Source organism: Urocitellus parryii, chromosome 7, assembly GCF_045843805.1.
Source record: "Urocitellus parryii isolate mUroPar1 chromosome 7, mUroPar1.hap1, whole genome shotgun sequence".
In the NCBI taxonomy this organism is placed as follows: Eukaryota; Metazoa; Chordata; class Mammalia; order Rodentia; family Sciuridae; genus Urocitellus; species Urocitellus parryii.
Genome location: NC_135537.1, coordinates 105,678,508 through 105,694,838, shown reverse-complemented (window position 1 = coordinate 105,694,838; position 16,331 = coordinate 105,678,508).

The following is a 16,331-nucleotide window of genomic DNA, read 5'->3' as shown; positions in this document are numbered from 1 at the left end:
GCCTTTGAATTATGGGTGTTGATTTTATATCTTGCTACTCTCTGAATTCATTTACTAGTTTTAGAACTTTTCTGGTGAAACTTTTAGGATCTTCTAGGTATAGAATCATATCATCAGTAAATAGTGAAAATTTGGGTTTTTCTTTTCCTATGTGTATCCCCAGAATAGCTAAAGCAATCCTTAGCAGAAAGAGTGAAGCAGGTGGCATCACTATACCAGATCTTAAACTATACTACAGAGTATAGTAACAAAAACAGCTTGGTATTGGCACAAAAACAGAGTGGAATGGTACAGAACTCAACTCAAAATAGATCAAGGACTTAGGAATAAAACTAGAGACTCTGCATCTAATAAAAGAAAAACTAGGCCCAAATCTTCATCATGTGGAATAGGCCCCAACTTCCTTAATAAGACTCCTGTGGTGCAAGAATTAAAATCAAGAATCAATAAATTGGATGGTCTCAAACTAAAAAGTTTCTTCTCAGCAAAAGAAACAATCTGTGACATGAATAGAGAGCCTATCAACTTGGGAGCAAATCTTTACCCCTTGCACATCAGATAGAGCACTAATCTCTTATAAAAAGATCTGAAAAAGCTAAGCAACAACAACAACAAAAAAATAACCCAATCAATAAAAAGACCTGATCAGACACTTCTCAGAAGATGATATACAATCAATCAACAAATATATGAAAAAAATGCTCATTATCACTAGCAATTAGAGAAACGCAAATCAAAACCACTCTTAGAATGTGTGCATTAGATATAGATTTTAAAGGACATTTAAAACACTATGTGACTCAAAACACTTTAATTTGTACTCAGCATTTCCATGAAAAACCAGCCATGCATAGGAAGTTGCACAAATATGGTATTTGATATGATATGTCTCAATGAGGTGTCCAAACTCATGTTTGTTACAGGTTAATTCTGTCTTGTTATTTTTATATCATACTACCAGAGTCATATACCAGGAAAGTGGGACACATCTAAGCCATGCTTAATTTCTGTAATTGAAGAAAATTGTAGACACTTTTTTAATGTGTGCATCATGTTTCTCCAATAGTGCATTCAAATAATCATTATTAACATTATTTTTCCAATATCTCTCCAATACTTTTTCTTTCTCACATTGTTATCTCCCTAGTAGCTGAAATCAACATTCCAATCAACAATTTCCTCAAGTATTCTGTACAGTTTTACCCTATGTCAGTGACTTTTCCATCACTCTAACAGATACCTGAGATAAACCAACTTATTTAAGGTTTCTTTTTGGCTCACAGTGTTGGAGGTTTCAGTGAATGATCAATTAGCCCTGTTTTGGGCCTGTGGCAAAGCAGCTCATGATGGCAAAAATGTGTGGCAGAGTAAAACTGCTCAACTCATAGCCAGGAAGTGAAAGAAAGGAAGAAGTATCTTCCAGTATCTCCTTCAAGGGCACATCCTCAGTGACCTCAGCACAACCCACTGGTCCCTCCTTAAAGGTTTCCCATGTCCAGAGACCTCACTGGGAACCAAGCCTTTACTCTGTGTACCTTTGGGAGACAGTCCAGATCCAAACTATTGCAAACCCCATGGTCAGATTCCATAGTCTCACAGACCAGGGCCCAGAGGAAGGACTCCTGAAGAAGCACCTATAGCTGTGTGGTTTCCTGCTTCCTGCTTCCCACTTCCTGCTTCTAGCTTCTGGCTCTGAGAGTCCATAGTAACAGGAAGGGTGGGCTCCTGGCCGAGGTGTGGGGTCTCTACTCAGAGTACACAGGGGGGAAAGCCAGGCAGTGGCTTGGTCCAGATGACAGGCCAAGGCACCCAGGAAGTGAGCTCTACCAAGCTGGAAAATTGCACAGGAGGAGAAAAAAGAGAAAACCAAGGGTGAGGAAAGACGGGAAGGAAGCAGCCACCTTTCAGGGCAGAACTCTGAGGATATGGTGTACTCTGTCCTGGAGCTGCAACGGGGAGACCCTGTTGCCTAGCTGAGCTGGGGGCCATGTGATCAGTAGCCTGGCATGGCCTCTGTGGCCCACATTTCTTGTTATAATTGCCTATCCCCTGGCCACTCTGGAGTAGGCTGTCAGTAGTCCTTGGGGACTCCTCTACCCTGAGTAGGATTTCAGGGTGGACCAGAGGCCAGACTGAGCAGCTCCCCCACCAGACCCGACTGCTCAGAAACTAGGGAGTTTAGCTGGATGTGTGAAAGATCATGTGAACTGCTGTTGGGGTGGGCTTAGTACAACCACTATGAAAGCATAATGGGAGGTTCCTCAAAAAGTTGAAAACAGAACTACCATATCCTACAATCCCACTGTTGGGTTTATATACAGAACCAAAATGTATCTATCCCATCACAATTTGAAACAGTTAAGACTGGGAATCAACCTGCATGTCCATATACACATAACTGAAAGTAGGATCCCATCATTTACAGCAAGATGAATGAAGCTGAAGGACATTTGAGTGAAATAAGCCAGACACAGGGAGATGAGCTCTGCATGCTCTCTCTCATATGTAGAAGCTGAAAAAGTCACCCTGCATATAAAATAGTGATTGACAGGGGTTGGGACGTGTCTTGGTGAGGGGAAGGGCAGACAAAGGAAGCCTGGATTTGACTAGTGCATACCGTGTGCATGTGTGAGGTGTCACATTGAGCCCCACTATTATATACAACTAATACATGTTAATGAAAAGAAACAACAGAAAGAGAGATCATGTATAGAGTCCAGAGCCTTCTATTCCACAGTATAAATTACCTACCATGTTTTTTTTTTTTTAAAGAACAATAGCTTGCTAGAATTTTTACCTCCATTTTGGCTTAGGAAGACTCTGGGGCCATCTGTCCAGCTGAACCTCAGGAAAACAGGGACCTTCTTAGAGCCTCCTTTCTTTCTCAGGGCTTGAGGGCCCTCTGTTCCCTACAGAAGGACTTTCCCAGTGTGACAGCATATACTGTGTTGTGTATCCTGATGTTGGCTGCCTCCATGCCTCACTGAGGTGGGGGGGCTGGCCTGGAAGCTCCCCTTTCCTCATGTGATGACCTGTCAGGATTCCAGACCTGCCACTCGGGTGACCATGCTCAAGGTTCTAGAGGATGCAAACTGTTGAGGCTGCAGAAAAATGCCCCATGTTTACTTCTGGGTCGAGGCTCCTAGGCCAATAATCCTGATCCTGGTCTTTCTTCTAACCACATATAGATACAGAAACTCTCTTCTTGTTTTTGAAAGTGGAAAAGACAGAAGCTGGAGTGGCTGCAGAGGGCTTGAGGAGGTTAGTTCTAGAGACAAGAGAGGCCAGAGTGGCAGCAAGCCAAGGCCATCTTGCCCAAATCCATGGTTCCCGAGGGCTCTGCTTGCTTCTCTAAGCTCTCACAATGCAGAGGTTCTGCAGGTCATTTCATGGCAGATGTCTAGAACTGTTCATGGTTCAGAGATGTCTGGAAATGCTGTCTAGAAGAGCTTCCTGCTTCAAGCTGGTTCAGTGTGTGTGTGATACTTCAAATTTCACAATTATGGTAAGTTCAAAGTCTCCTTTGCAGAACTTCACCTGGCAAATAAAGGGGGATTGTTTGGTTTAGATATGAGGTGTCCCCCAAAAGCTCATGTGTGAGACAATGCAGGAATGTTCATAGGTTAAATGATGAGGTTATGAGAGCCATAACTTAATTGGTGGATTAATCCACTGACATGAATTAACTAGGGGGTAACTAACTACAGGCAGGTAGGGTGTCACTGGAGGAAGGGGCATGCCTTTGGGTTTTATATTTTGTTGCTGGTGAGTGACGCTTTCTCTGCTTCATAGATTTTGTGTCCTGAGCTGCTGGCCTCCACCACACTCTTCTACCATGATATTCTGCCTCACTTCAGGCCCAGAGCTATGGAGCTGACCAACCACTGACTAATTCTCTAAATTATGAGCCAAAATAAACTCTTCCTTGTCCAAGTTGTCCTCATCAAGTCTTTTGTTCACAGTAAAGATAACTAAAACAGGGATATGGTGGATACCAAGATGCACCAGGATCTTTACAACTAGTGAGGCATGAAGCAGAATCCAGGAACTAGCTCTAGAGGAGTCCAGTGAGGCACACCTGGGAATGCGTGCACACACACACACACACACTCTATCACACACACCCCTATCAACCTACAGTTAGAATGCCTCTAAGAGCAGAAACCTTGTCTGTCTTATTCAATCCCAGTGCCATTTGGGGGAGGCAGAAGGGAGGGCTTGGCAGCTGGGTCCTTACCCCATCATAGGTTCTGAGACCACCCAGGACACTCTGGCTTTGCACCTTCAGATGAGTGTCAATCTCCTCAGTAGTTTAGCAGGCGAGTTTAAAACCTAGGGTTTGGGAGAATGATAATCTCTTCAATTACAAACCACCTAATGGGAAATTTTAAGCAATAAAGAAAACAGCAAACTGGAGAAAGGGAAAGTCCTTTCTGCCTCCAGACATGCTAGAGCCTCATGGAGGACCACACTAGTCAGCCTTTTACCTCCATGAACAAAATACCCAACAAGAACAACTGAGAGGTGCAAAAGGTTATGTTGACTCATGTGTTTGTTAGTTCAGTGACTCCACAGCTCGGGCTGAGGGGAGGCAGAACATCGCAGTGGAAGGGTGTGGGGAAGGACAGCAGATCAGCTCATGGAAGCAGAGAGAGGGAAGGGGATAGAAGCCACAGGGAAGATGCACCTTCCAGGACACACCCCTAGAGACCCATGTCCCCAGCTACCCCCCACCTGCTACAGTTTCCTCCAAGCCAGGCCATTCCGACTAGGATGGACTCTCATGATCCAGCCATTTCACCTCCAAATATTCCTGCATCAACACAGGGGCTCTGGGGGATTCCTCATATCCAAACCATAAAAGAAAAGGAAGGGAAGAGACCAGACAACAAACACCAGTGACAAAGCCTAGCTGCACGTGCACAAGTTTGCTGTGAGATGCCCACAAAGGCAGCCCTTTGCTGTTGACTGTGACAGAGTCCCAACAACAGGGCCCTCACTCTTCCTGAAGCGCTAGGGCCTGCCTGCCTCAGCTGATGACTTGGCCTTCAACGAGGCAGAGAGAAAGTGTTCTTTGGACTTAAATCAAAGGTGCATAGAGTTTCAGTGTATGACATTTGCTTGACCTACATTCTGATACACTTCTGGGGAAGGAGCAGGACCTGCCTGTGGTCTGGCTTAAAGGGACTGGGAGGTTTCATTTACCAGGAACACAACAAGCCAGTGTGTTTGCAGCAGCTCCCTTCTGCTCTGGGGACAACACTTCAAGATGTTCATCAGCAAAGATGAAGGAAGGCTCTGGATAGATGGGCCCTGTGATCAGAGGATGCAGGGTTATATCATCTGAGGGGAAGTCAGGCATGTGCTTCCTCGAAGAGTGAAGCTTTCAAAGGGTCTGGGAACCTTTCACACACACCTGACTTTGACCAAGGAATGCAGTCAATCTGGCTGCAAAAGAAGGAGGAAAGGTTAGCTCGATAACATAGAGAAGAAAAGCATTGACTAAGCACAGTGGGTACTTGCCTAGCAAGCAGAACACTCTGATATTTGAACTCATGATATGAAAATTGTGGTCTCTGCAATCATTCCAACCTGGACTGGAGTCCCACCCTGCCATCTCCAGGTTGTGTGTTCTTGGACAAGTTACATAATCTCTTCAATCCTCACTTTCATCATCTCTAAATTGGAAATAATAATAACACAACTTTTTCCAAGGTTGCTGTAAAGGTTAAAATTTTAAAATGCACATAAAACACTTATCTTGACTAGTAAGCACCCCACAAATCTTAGCTATAGCCATTTAATAATTATGGAATACTTTAATATCTTCTGGATGAAGGCCCTGTTATACAAGTAGAACTGTGTCCTCCTCTAAAAGAGTCTGTTGGGGTCCTGACTCCTGGGGCCTCATAATGTGAGCTTATTTGCAATTAGAGTCCTTACAGAGATAATTAAGCCCTACAGTCGAAATAGGTCAAAGCTTGCATTTTACAAAGTACAGATGTTGGCACCTGTAATGTGCCATGGCTTCAATTTCAAAAAAATAGATAGCTCTTCAAAAATGGGAAATTTCTGCCTTTCATTTCCCATAAAATTAGCCCACTCTTATATATATCATAGCTTGCCATTTGAGCTATGATGTAATGATTGTGCATAAAGTGGAGTGGAGACCCACCACGGTATCTGCCAATCCTAGAATAGTGTGCAACCCTGGAGACGGGAGCAAGGCCTTGTGCATGTTGACAGTAGTTGGGGACATGTGGACCCCATGGAATAACAGATCACTCTGCCTCTCTATCTGTGAGCTCCACTTCCATGGGCTCAACCAACCACAGATATAAAATATTTAAAAATGTTTTAAATAAAAATATATAAATTTTAAAATATAACAACTACTTACATAGCATTTACAATTGTATTCAGTGTTATAAGTAATCTGGAGGTAATTAAAAGTGCAGGGAGGATGTGCATAGGCTACCTGAAAACACTATTTATTTATTTGTTTGTTTTGGTACCAGGGATTGATCCCAGGAGCACTTGACTACTGAGCCACATCCCCAGCCTTTTTTTTAAGAAGCAGGGTCTCTCTAGGTTGCTTAGGTCTTCCTAAGTTGCTGCTACTGGCTTTGAACTCAGGATCCTCTTGCCTCACTGTCCAGAGCCACCTTGCCCAGTTCTGTGCCATTTTACAAGTGATCTCGTACCTAGGATTTTGATATGTCCCTGAACTTACTCCCCCTGAATACAAAGGGACAACTGCACTTAAAGAGGGTGCTGACTTACCTTCCCCTGTGCAACACTTGTCAATTACTATTAACTATTAAAGTAATGTAACTGGGTAAGTTACATTGCCTGAAAATGGCATCATTCCCTAGTTTATCTGAGTTTTTCCCTCTTGGGGAACAAAGGACCCTAAAATTCGATGGCTTAAAACAACAAACATTTTTAATCTCACAGTCTCTGGGTGAGGAGTGCAGACGTGGCTGGGCTGGGTCTTGTGAGGTTGCAGTCAGCTGTCAACCAGGGCTGTGGTCTCATCTGAGGCTCAGCCTAGAGTGGTGGGTGTGGATTTGCTTCCAAGGCCACTTGTGTGGTCATTGGCATGGCTTGGTCTCTTGCCACATGGGCCTTTTCACAGTGTCTCACTCTATTTGTGCTGCTATAACAGACATCTGCAGATTGGGCAATTGTAATGAACAAAAATGTATTGGCTCCAAGCTCTGAAAGGTGGGAAGTCCAGGAAGGAAGGGCCACCTCTGGCAAGGGCCGTTTTGTTGCACTATCCAATGCTGAAAGACAAAGAGAAGGCGAGAAAGTGGGTAGGAAACTACTAATCTCATCCTTCCACATGAAATCCATTCCTTGCTAATGAGCCCAGTCCCATGATGATGTCATTGATCCATTCTCTCTACTCTTGTGGCCTGGACATCTCTCATTAGGCTTCAATGCCCAGCACTGTTGAACTAGGGTTTGAGTTTCCAACTCACACTTGGCAGGAGACAGACCCAAACCATAGCAGCAGGGTTGCCTTATGACTGCCCTGGCATCCCCCAAGGTGAGCAAAGGTAGAGAGAGTGGACCCAAGATGAAGTCACAGCAGTTTTCACAGCCCACTCTCAGCTGTGATGCTGCACCACTTTTACTTTACTCTGTTTATTAGAAGCCAGATTTCAGATCCAGCCCAAAGGCAGGGAGATGATGTGATGACGTGAACACAAGAGCAGGGTCGCTGGAGCTTATTTTAGAGGCTGCCTCCAACATTCTGGTCAAAGGAGCTTCCACACAGCATGAGCCATTTCACTAGGACATTCTTTCTTAAGGAGTTTGCGCTCAGGGTTCTATAGATAGCACTCTCTGGAAGGATCCTTTTCTATCACGTTTGAATAGGAATAAGGGTTAAAAATAAATCATGGAAAACTCATCACGGTCCATTATTCTAAACACTGAGTACCAAGTGCTTTCCTTCTGCTTCTGCACTGATACCTAAGGCAAAGCCAATACAGAGAGGAACACATCCACACCTGATTTAGTGTCTACCAATAAATGCATCTCTAGCCCTGAAATTATGCCTTGGCTAGTGACACAGAAGACCAGAGGCTGTCAATCTTTCCATGAGGGACATTTAAGGTAGTTTTCTTTGAAGGCCACATGGCCTCAGTCACAGTAACTCAACACAGCTATTGAGGCACAAAAAATAGTCATAAACAATATGTCAACCATTGGGCATGGCTGAGTTCCAATCAAGGCAGGACTTGGCCCACAGGTTGTAGTTTACCAACTCCACAGTAGAGAAGCACCTCAATCCTTCTACTGGAGAATAAAGCAAAACTGGAAACGAAGGTTAAAGTCAAACCAGTGTGCTACTATTTCAGACAAACTTTAGGGTGACATGTGTGCACAATGCTTTAGCATAAATATGCAGGTTTTGTTCAGAGGCTGTAACAGCCATCACCATCCAAGTATGAAAACTGTGATCTGTGAACCCTCCTGCTGTCTATAATAATTTTTAAAAGTTGTGTGAAGCTGTGGAACCAGTGAAGTGAGTGTGGTCAGAGTTGAAATCTCTTCCTGTCGTCCTAACGGTGAATCTCTACCTAAGCACCAGGAATTCGGGTGCCATTCATTTCTTTTGACTGATTTTATGACAAAAAAATTACTGGGTGGCCCATGAAAATCCCATCTGCATGAGGGATACAGGTAAGTGAAAGAAAATCCGGGTGCTAATAATTACTAAGCCCTAAACAAAAGGCAAAGGAAGAGGCTTGGTTAAGCCTTTTCAATTCTGAGTGCCTAGAAACAAGAGTCAGGAGGCCACAGTCCAGAGAAGCCTGGTGGAATCTCCTCTCTCCTTGTTCAGCCACAGATGGAGATGGCAGCAGCTGGCGCCCAGGGCTCACCCTCCCACGTCATCCCTACCTTTTCTTCTCAGACATCCCAAACCTTGAAATGCAGTTCAGTGTGTGACCCTGGTGCGCACTCTCCCCAGCAGAGGAGGAGCTTGCCATGGTTTGAAGGCCTCCCTCAAAGTCAATGGATTACTACTGACTTCCAAGCAAGAGGGTTGAGAGGTGGGACTTGTAAGAGGCAGCTGGGTTACTAGGCCTGAGCTCCTGGAGAGTGGACGTCACTGCAGGAGTGGATTTGTTGTCCTCCACCTGCCTGTGCCTCCCTCCCCATCACCATGTGGCACCTTCTGCCAGGTCACAGAGGGAGCGGGCGCTCCCCAGACTCAGGCAGGAGAATAAAGCAAAACTGGAAACAAAGGTTAAAGTCAAACCACCTTGTCTTTCCAGTCTCTGAAACTGTGAGGAATAACTGTTTCTCACGAACCACCCAGTCTGTGGCATTCCATCACAGAGCACAAAACAAACAGACAAGGGCAATTGGAGGCAGCATTGTGACACCCCCAACAGAAGGACACCCCCATAGTCATGCCTTTCTGTGCCTTTCATGGATGTGTTAAATCAGGCTCATCGGCGGCCCCTGGGACTGCATGGGAGTTGTTCTACTATCGCAGCCCACTAGTGCACGTTGTTAGTCAGTGTCTCATGCTCAAGTGTGATCAAAAATTAATTTAAAGAGATTTAACTTCATAAAGGGACATCGATGCAATGTGCATAAATCAATGAACTAAATGTCAGCCCTCGTAAGTCTTATGAAGTCAGCTAATGATCTCTTCTGCAGGAATGCAATTCTTAATCATTAACACCACTGCAAACAGCCTCTTAAAATTCCTCAGCCAACACATCACAACACACAACATTCATTTTCTAAGCAATTGTGAAAAAATAAGGACATACTAGGAATTGAAAACTGCCACAGGTTCCTAACTTCCTGGTGTTGCCTTGAAACTAGGGTCACGTGATACCCAGTGGTTCTCAACCTTCAGTGTGGGTCAGATTCACCAGCAGGGCCTACCACCCCAGTTTCTGATTTAGTATGCCAGAGTGAGAACTTGGATTTCTTTACTAGCCTTCAGTGAAGCTGATGTTACTCTCCCAGGGACCACACTCTGGAAACCCTGCTCTACAGAGGATTCCACAATCCTCCCATAAAAAGCCAAATGGACAGCATGGCTGTGCAGCCGTACCATCTCGCTGCAAGTTCCAGCCTTGCTCCTGCTAGGGAGGGCAGCATCCCGCCTGCCACGTGCAGAGTGTGTGGCAGTGCTCCAGGAGTGAGGGACAAACACAGGCAGCCAGTTGGATTTGGTCTTGAGCCATGGTTTACTCACTCCTCTAGAGAAGATGAAGGAGTCTCTTCAAAAGGCTCACCTTGGCTTGAGCAACTGGGAGGGATAAGGGGCATACGAGCCAGCCCCCGCAGCCCCCGCCACCCTGCCTGAAGCAGAAGTGCCATGATGCCCGGTTTGGCTTTGAAAATGTGTCCCAGGAATGGGAGCCAATATTTTTCCAGCATGTTAACATTGCAGAGCCTCAGAAATCGGGGGATTATTCAGCTGTACAGCTTGTATAACAGGAAAATAACAGAACCTGCCTCTGTCACTTGTCACCAAGCACAGTGTGGGCCTCTAACAAGAAAGCTGAGATCTTATCAACTTGGCATTTTACAGGGTATAAGGAGCTGGTGGCCAGGGGCTAGGTGAGGCATGGAATTGCACAAGTGGAGGTGAAGTGTTCCCTTCTTGACCAGTAAGACAAGGTTGGAGAAGAGGAGCATCCTTATCTGTTGACATCAGATTCCAGGAAAGCCTGATAGGCAGTATCCATACTGCTTTCCAGAGTGGCTGCACCAAACTGAAGTCGAAATTATGTTTTTGAATATTATTTGTTGCTTCCCACTCTTCTTCTCTCTCTAGTGTGCAGTGGAATTTTCCTGTGGTTCCCGGCAAGAGAATGAAGGCCACACAGGTGAGGGGCCCCTGCCTTCCCTTCAGACTGACCCAGAAGGAGCTCTGCTGCTTGGAGGTCTGCTGGGGCCAGGCTCCGTCCCCACCTCCACGCCTCCTTTCTGGTCTCCTTCGTCTGAATACCCCTATCTCCTGCCAAGGGGAAAGTCTCAGGTCCATCTCCTGCTGTGGCATCTGCTCATCCTCACCCTTCCTCCCCACACAGCACCAGTGAGACCCTTCCTAGAATACCATCACATTCTGCCTCGTATTCTAAGTCTATTTCACTTTGCTGTTTCTCTAAAATCTCTCACCAACAAGCAATGTGCTTCTAGTAGATTTGTTTATTTCCTTCAGGTTGACAAAGAATCCTGAGCACTATCAACTGTGCCTCTTGTAAACATCCTGGGGGGGGGGCATTACTCTCCCTGTGTGGAGGCAGCAGCACTGAGACTTGGAGAGGATGGAGCATTCTGGAAGGCTGAGTCTCAGCACTAGTTCCAGACACCTAGGTCAGTCACTTTCAGGCTCTCTTTCCAGACGGAGCTCATGAGAAAAGTCTGAGCAGAGCCTCTCAGGCTAGAAAAGGCAGATAAACAGCCCTTCTGCTGTTTCTACTGTGCTCCCAGATATGACACACTGAACCCTCAAGAGCCTGTTGAAAGGTTTCATGTTTTGTTTTGTTTAAGGAAGGAGGGATTATAAAAAAATGTCCCCATGCTGCTGCCTCCTAGATAGAATCTTTTAAAAAAGGGGAGTAGGTAATAAAACATGTTATTCTTCAATTTCAAATTTCAAGCTCCATGGAGATTATTTTGTCTTGCTGAAAGCCTCTTTATTTTTGATGTCTTTGTCATGTTTATTTTTTAACTTATAGCAATTCATATACCCTTGTAAGAAATTTCATACAAGGAGATAAATGCTAAGACATAATATTGAATAACTATTTGAATCCCTAAGTAAGATAAGTATTATTGCTTCCAGTGCAGAATTATAATCACAGAATATGTAAGGAGCTTGCACAAGGTCAAAGAATGACTCAGAGGAAGAGTCAGAAATACAATTTATCCCTCCCCTTCCCTAGTTTCTAGCTAAGACACATTTTTCATAAATAACTCTCAAGCGTTTCGAAATTCGGTGGGAAATCAGTATTCATGGTTGCATTACTGTCATCTTTTTTCAGTTTCTATTTTCTAACTTCCAAATAAAGATAAGAGGGATATTTTGCCAAGGTTCAGATTGGATATTTTTTTCCTTCAAATATCTTTTACTAATATAAAACTTCATATATGACTAAAGTTTATCTCTGTGTTCTTTATTAGCTGATGAACTTCTTTTGAAAAGTTCCCCAAAGTGTTTCTCAATTACCCTGTGACAAAATGACAATGAAACCTCCAGAGATTCCTCATGTGGGGGGCAATATATGTGATAAGTGATGCTCTGTCGTTTTTATTTGGCTTTGGGACAGAAGGTGTGTATCCTCTTCAAGTATTCTAGTGTAGATGTGCATATGCAAAATACATTATATTTAAATTGAGTTTATTTAAAGCCTCTGTAATATATTATAAAAAAAATCCTGCCTGTCAGACTGGAATGTTGCTCAGTGGTAAAACACTTGCCTAATATGCACAAGGCCCTGGGTTCAATCCCCATCACAAAGAAGGAGGAGGAGGAGGAGGAGGAGGAGGAGGAGGAGGAGGAGGAGGAGGAGGAAGGAAAAAAAGGAAGAAAAATAACATCATTCTGGATGTTACAAAGCAAAGTTGAAAATGACTGTTGCCCTCCCTTTATGAGAATAAATGAATAATGGAAGAGATTCTGTGGAAGGACTAACACTGTAAAAGTTCTCATTCACCAGACAGCAGCACTATAAGACAGAACCAGGAATAAGCATTCAAGGTTCATGCAACTGTTTGATGCATGGGGTCAGTATGATATGACATGTGACAATTCTTTCGTTTTATGAAGGCTGGTGAAAAACTCCCACTGAAGTACTAACAAGATGTTCTCTAGGGTAATATGGTTTGCATCATGAGGTGGGAATGGTGGCAAAAGCAGACTCTCTAGGGCCTTCCCACTAAGGTACCAATATTGCCCTTCAAAGGCTCATTTTCTCCATCAAGAAGAGCAGAGATGTCACCATGCCTCAGGAACCCATGGGCAGTAATGGGATAACACAGAGATAGTGCATTGATCCAAAGCCCTGAACTCTCCATTCCTGGGGAGGTCCTACAGTTTCATTTGGAATGTCCCCAAAAGCCCATGTGGTAAAGGCTTGGTGCCCAGTTGGGGGCTATTGGGAGGTGATCAAAACTTTAAGAGGTGGCTTCTGGTGAGAGGCTTTCAGGCCACTGGGGGCATGTCCTTAGGGATGATGGAACCTCAGAACACAGTGTGAATGGTTTCACTCCACCATGCACCCCCACCATGATGTGCTGCTTCACTACCGACCCTACAGCAATGAAGTCAATCCCTCCTGAACTAGAACCTCTAAAAATATGAGCCAAAATGAAGATTTTTCTCTATTTTTTAAACTTTTATTATTGATTGATTGATTGATTGATTTTTACAATGCTGGACATCAAAATCAAGGCCTCAGGCATGCTGGTAGGTGTTCTCTCCCAAAGCCCAACCTTTTTTATATATGTATAAATTAATTTATCACAGGTGTTTGTTGTAGTGGTGGAAAGCTGACTAGCACAGGAGATATTCAAGTTCATGTCTTGATATAACCAAGGTTACAAAGTATACACATGGAAAAGAGCATCTGTAATTCTGTTTCTTCTTCAAACACTCTTCCCAGTGCTTACAGGACTCCCATTAAGGAGTATCAGATTGGATGCCATTGTTTCAAAACAACATAAGACCAGAGAAAAACCTACTTAGAAGTTAGAACAGTGATGCACACATCTGAGTAATCTCAGACACTCAGGAAGCTGAGGGAGAAAGAGCACAAGTGTGAGGCCAATTGTAGCACCTTAATGAGGCCCTGTCTCAAATTTTCTAAAAACTACTGGAAATGGTAGCTCAGGGCAGCACACTGGCAAGTCCCTGGTTATAATCTTCAGTAGCACATGGAAGAGAGAGAGAGAGAGAGAGAGAGAGAGAGAGAGAGAGAGAGGAGGGAGAGAGAGAGAGAGAGAGAGAGAGAGAGAGAGAGAGAGAAGGAGGGAGAGAGAGATATGAAGAAAGGGAGAGAGGGAGGGAAAGAAAGAGAGGAAGGAAGGGAGAGAAGAGAAAAGCAAAGCAAGGCAGGCAGGCACACGCTTCCCTTGTTTACAGTGAAGGTAAATATCAGGAAAGATTAGAGGCATTTGCCTTTTGATTCTGGGCATCCTCCTCATTCCCTATGCAGTCCTCCTGTGCTCCCTTCATTCAGGTAAACAGTTGGAAGAAATCCTGTGTTTGTGCTGCAGAATTATGAGAAGATACTACTGAACACTGCTGCGGTGTCCACCATGGCTTTGGGAGCTGGGACACAGGAGCAGGACAGATGGACAGATGGAGATGACCTTGTCATCAATGGAGAAAGACAATGGGTGAGCAGACAGTTACATGGGGGATTTAAGACAAGGATGAAAAGCTATTCAAGTCAGTAAAAGTGGTATCAGTTGAGCTTCTGTGTGGCTTCTTCACAGGAAATGGGTCAAGACAAGGCCTCAGGAAGCTGATTACAAAACAAGATGGAGTCGATCACACAGGATCTGGAGAGATGGTTCTTAGTGATGGAAATGGTTGATGTTAAGGCCTGAAGGGAAGAATCAGCTTGTCCGACTAAAGGAGCATCACGTGGGACAGTGTGGCCACTGGAGCCAGAAGAGATGAGCTGACAGCTGGGCAGGGCCCCCTCATGCTATGCCTGGTGGACTGCAAGGTCTCTAGCTTGGATCTGGCCATCCACACAGCCTCTAAGCACAAGGACTCCATATAACAGGGACTTGTTTTCAAGTCCCATGTGCTTTGGCCTTGTGCCCTGCCATCCTTCACGTGTGGTTTTCAAGCCTTTGGCTGCCTCAAGGTGATAATTCATTTGTTATGTTATCAAAATACCTGATGGGAAAGATTTATTTTGGTTCATGGCTTCAGAGCTCTCAGTCAGTGGTCAGTGGCCCAAAGTCTCCACGGCCTTGGGCAGAATGTGAGGCAGAACACCATGGCAGAAGGGTGTGGGGGAGGAAAACTGCTCAGCTCATGGTCACAGTGAAGAGAGGGGATGGGTCAGAATGGAAGAAAGACCACTCCAGGGAAGGCCCCAGTGACCTTCCTCATCCAACAAGGTCCCACCTCCCTATGGTCCACTTGGCTTCAATGGCTTTGATGAGGTCACTTCTCAAAAGCCTCATCTCTTAACTCCTGGGAGGCATTCCAGATTCAAACCAGGACACTGTCCTCTGCTTTCCCTCCACAGATTCCAAGTACTTTTCAGTGGTCAGAAATGCGACACCTCACCACCCCTTGCAAGGGAGGTTGAAAATCTGTGTTTTTAAACCTAAGTTCAATTCCTCCTTAAATGACAGTGTCTTCTTCAGCAGGAATGCTGCCCAGTTGGCACACTGCTGGAGTAGCTTAGCCTCTGCTCCAGAGAGGAAGCTATTGGTGGGTAAGTAGGTGACCAGGAACTCTGCTCTGAACATGTGGCACTGTACATGCTGTTACACTAGAGGGCCGCATCAGTCTAGTCCTCTCAGGCCTCAGGCCATCCCATTGGTGTATGTGGCTCCCAGACCATTGGGTCACTCTGCTTTTTCCTCAGAAATCTCCTCCTTTTATCCCAGTGTTCCCTAACAATCCTGTTTGTTATTGAGTCTGAGATGCCACAGCTGATGCCTGCTACTTTATGTGCCAAAAAGAGGAAAACATTGGCAATTAATCTTTAATATAATTTTTTCTTTCAAACTAAAGTTTTTATTTTGTATTTCTTAGAAATAATTATTTTTACAATTGTTAAGCCTTGAATTTTTAGTCTTATAGATACAGAAAAAGGAAAATATTCATAAAATTAATTGGTTAGGTATTCTTAAAGCTTCTCAGTTCAAAATCCAAAGCACTGTCTTTGGATTCTCTCTGTTCCTTCAAAGGTGTTAGTGAAAAGAGCACTTTGGGGCTGGGTTGGTAGAATGCCTGTCTAGTATGTGTGAGGCCTTGGATTTGATCCCCAGTACTACAGAGGAGAAAAGTGCTTCTCTGTTATTCCAGGATTTCCTTCTAAGCTGTTCTTACTGGTTTGCAACTTCTGGTGTGAATGCAAGACAATGACAATGTATCACAACCATGAGGTGGCCCACAGCCATTAGTGATAGTGAAACATGGAGGGTGAGTGCAAGATCAGCATATGGCCAGCATCAGTGTGTGTAGCCTGACACAAAGAACTGGGCAGCCCTGAAGGAGGCATCTTCTTTGATGGAGTTTTAGAGCCAATGGAATGTATCAGTCAAGAGATCAAGGATACAGAAATAGGTTTGCAGGGCTGGGATCTGTAAGC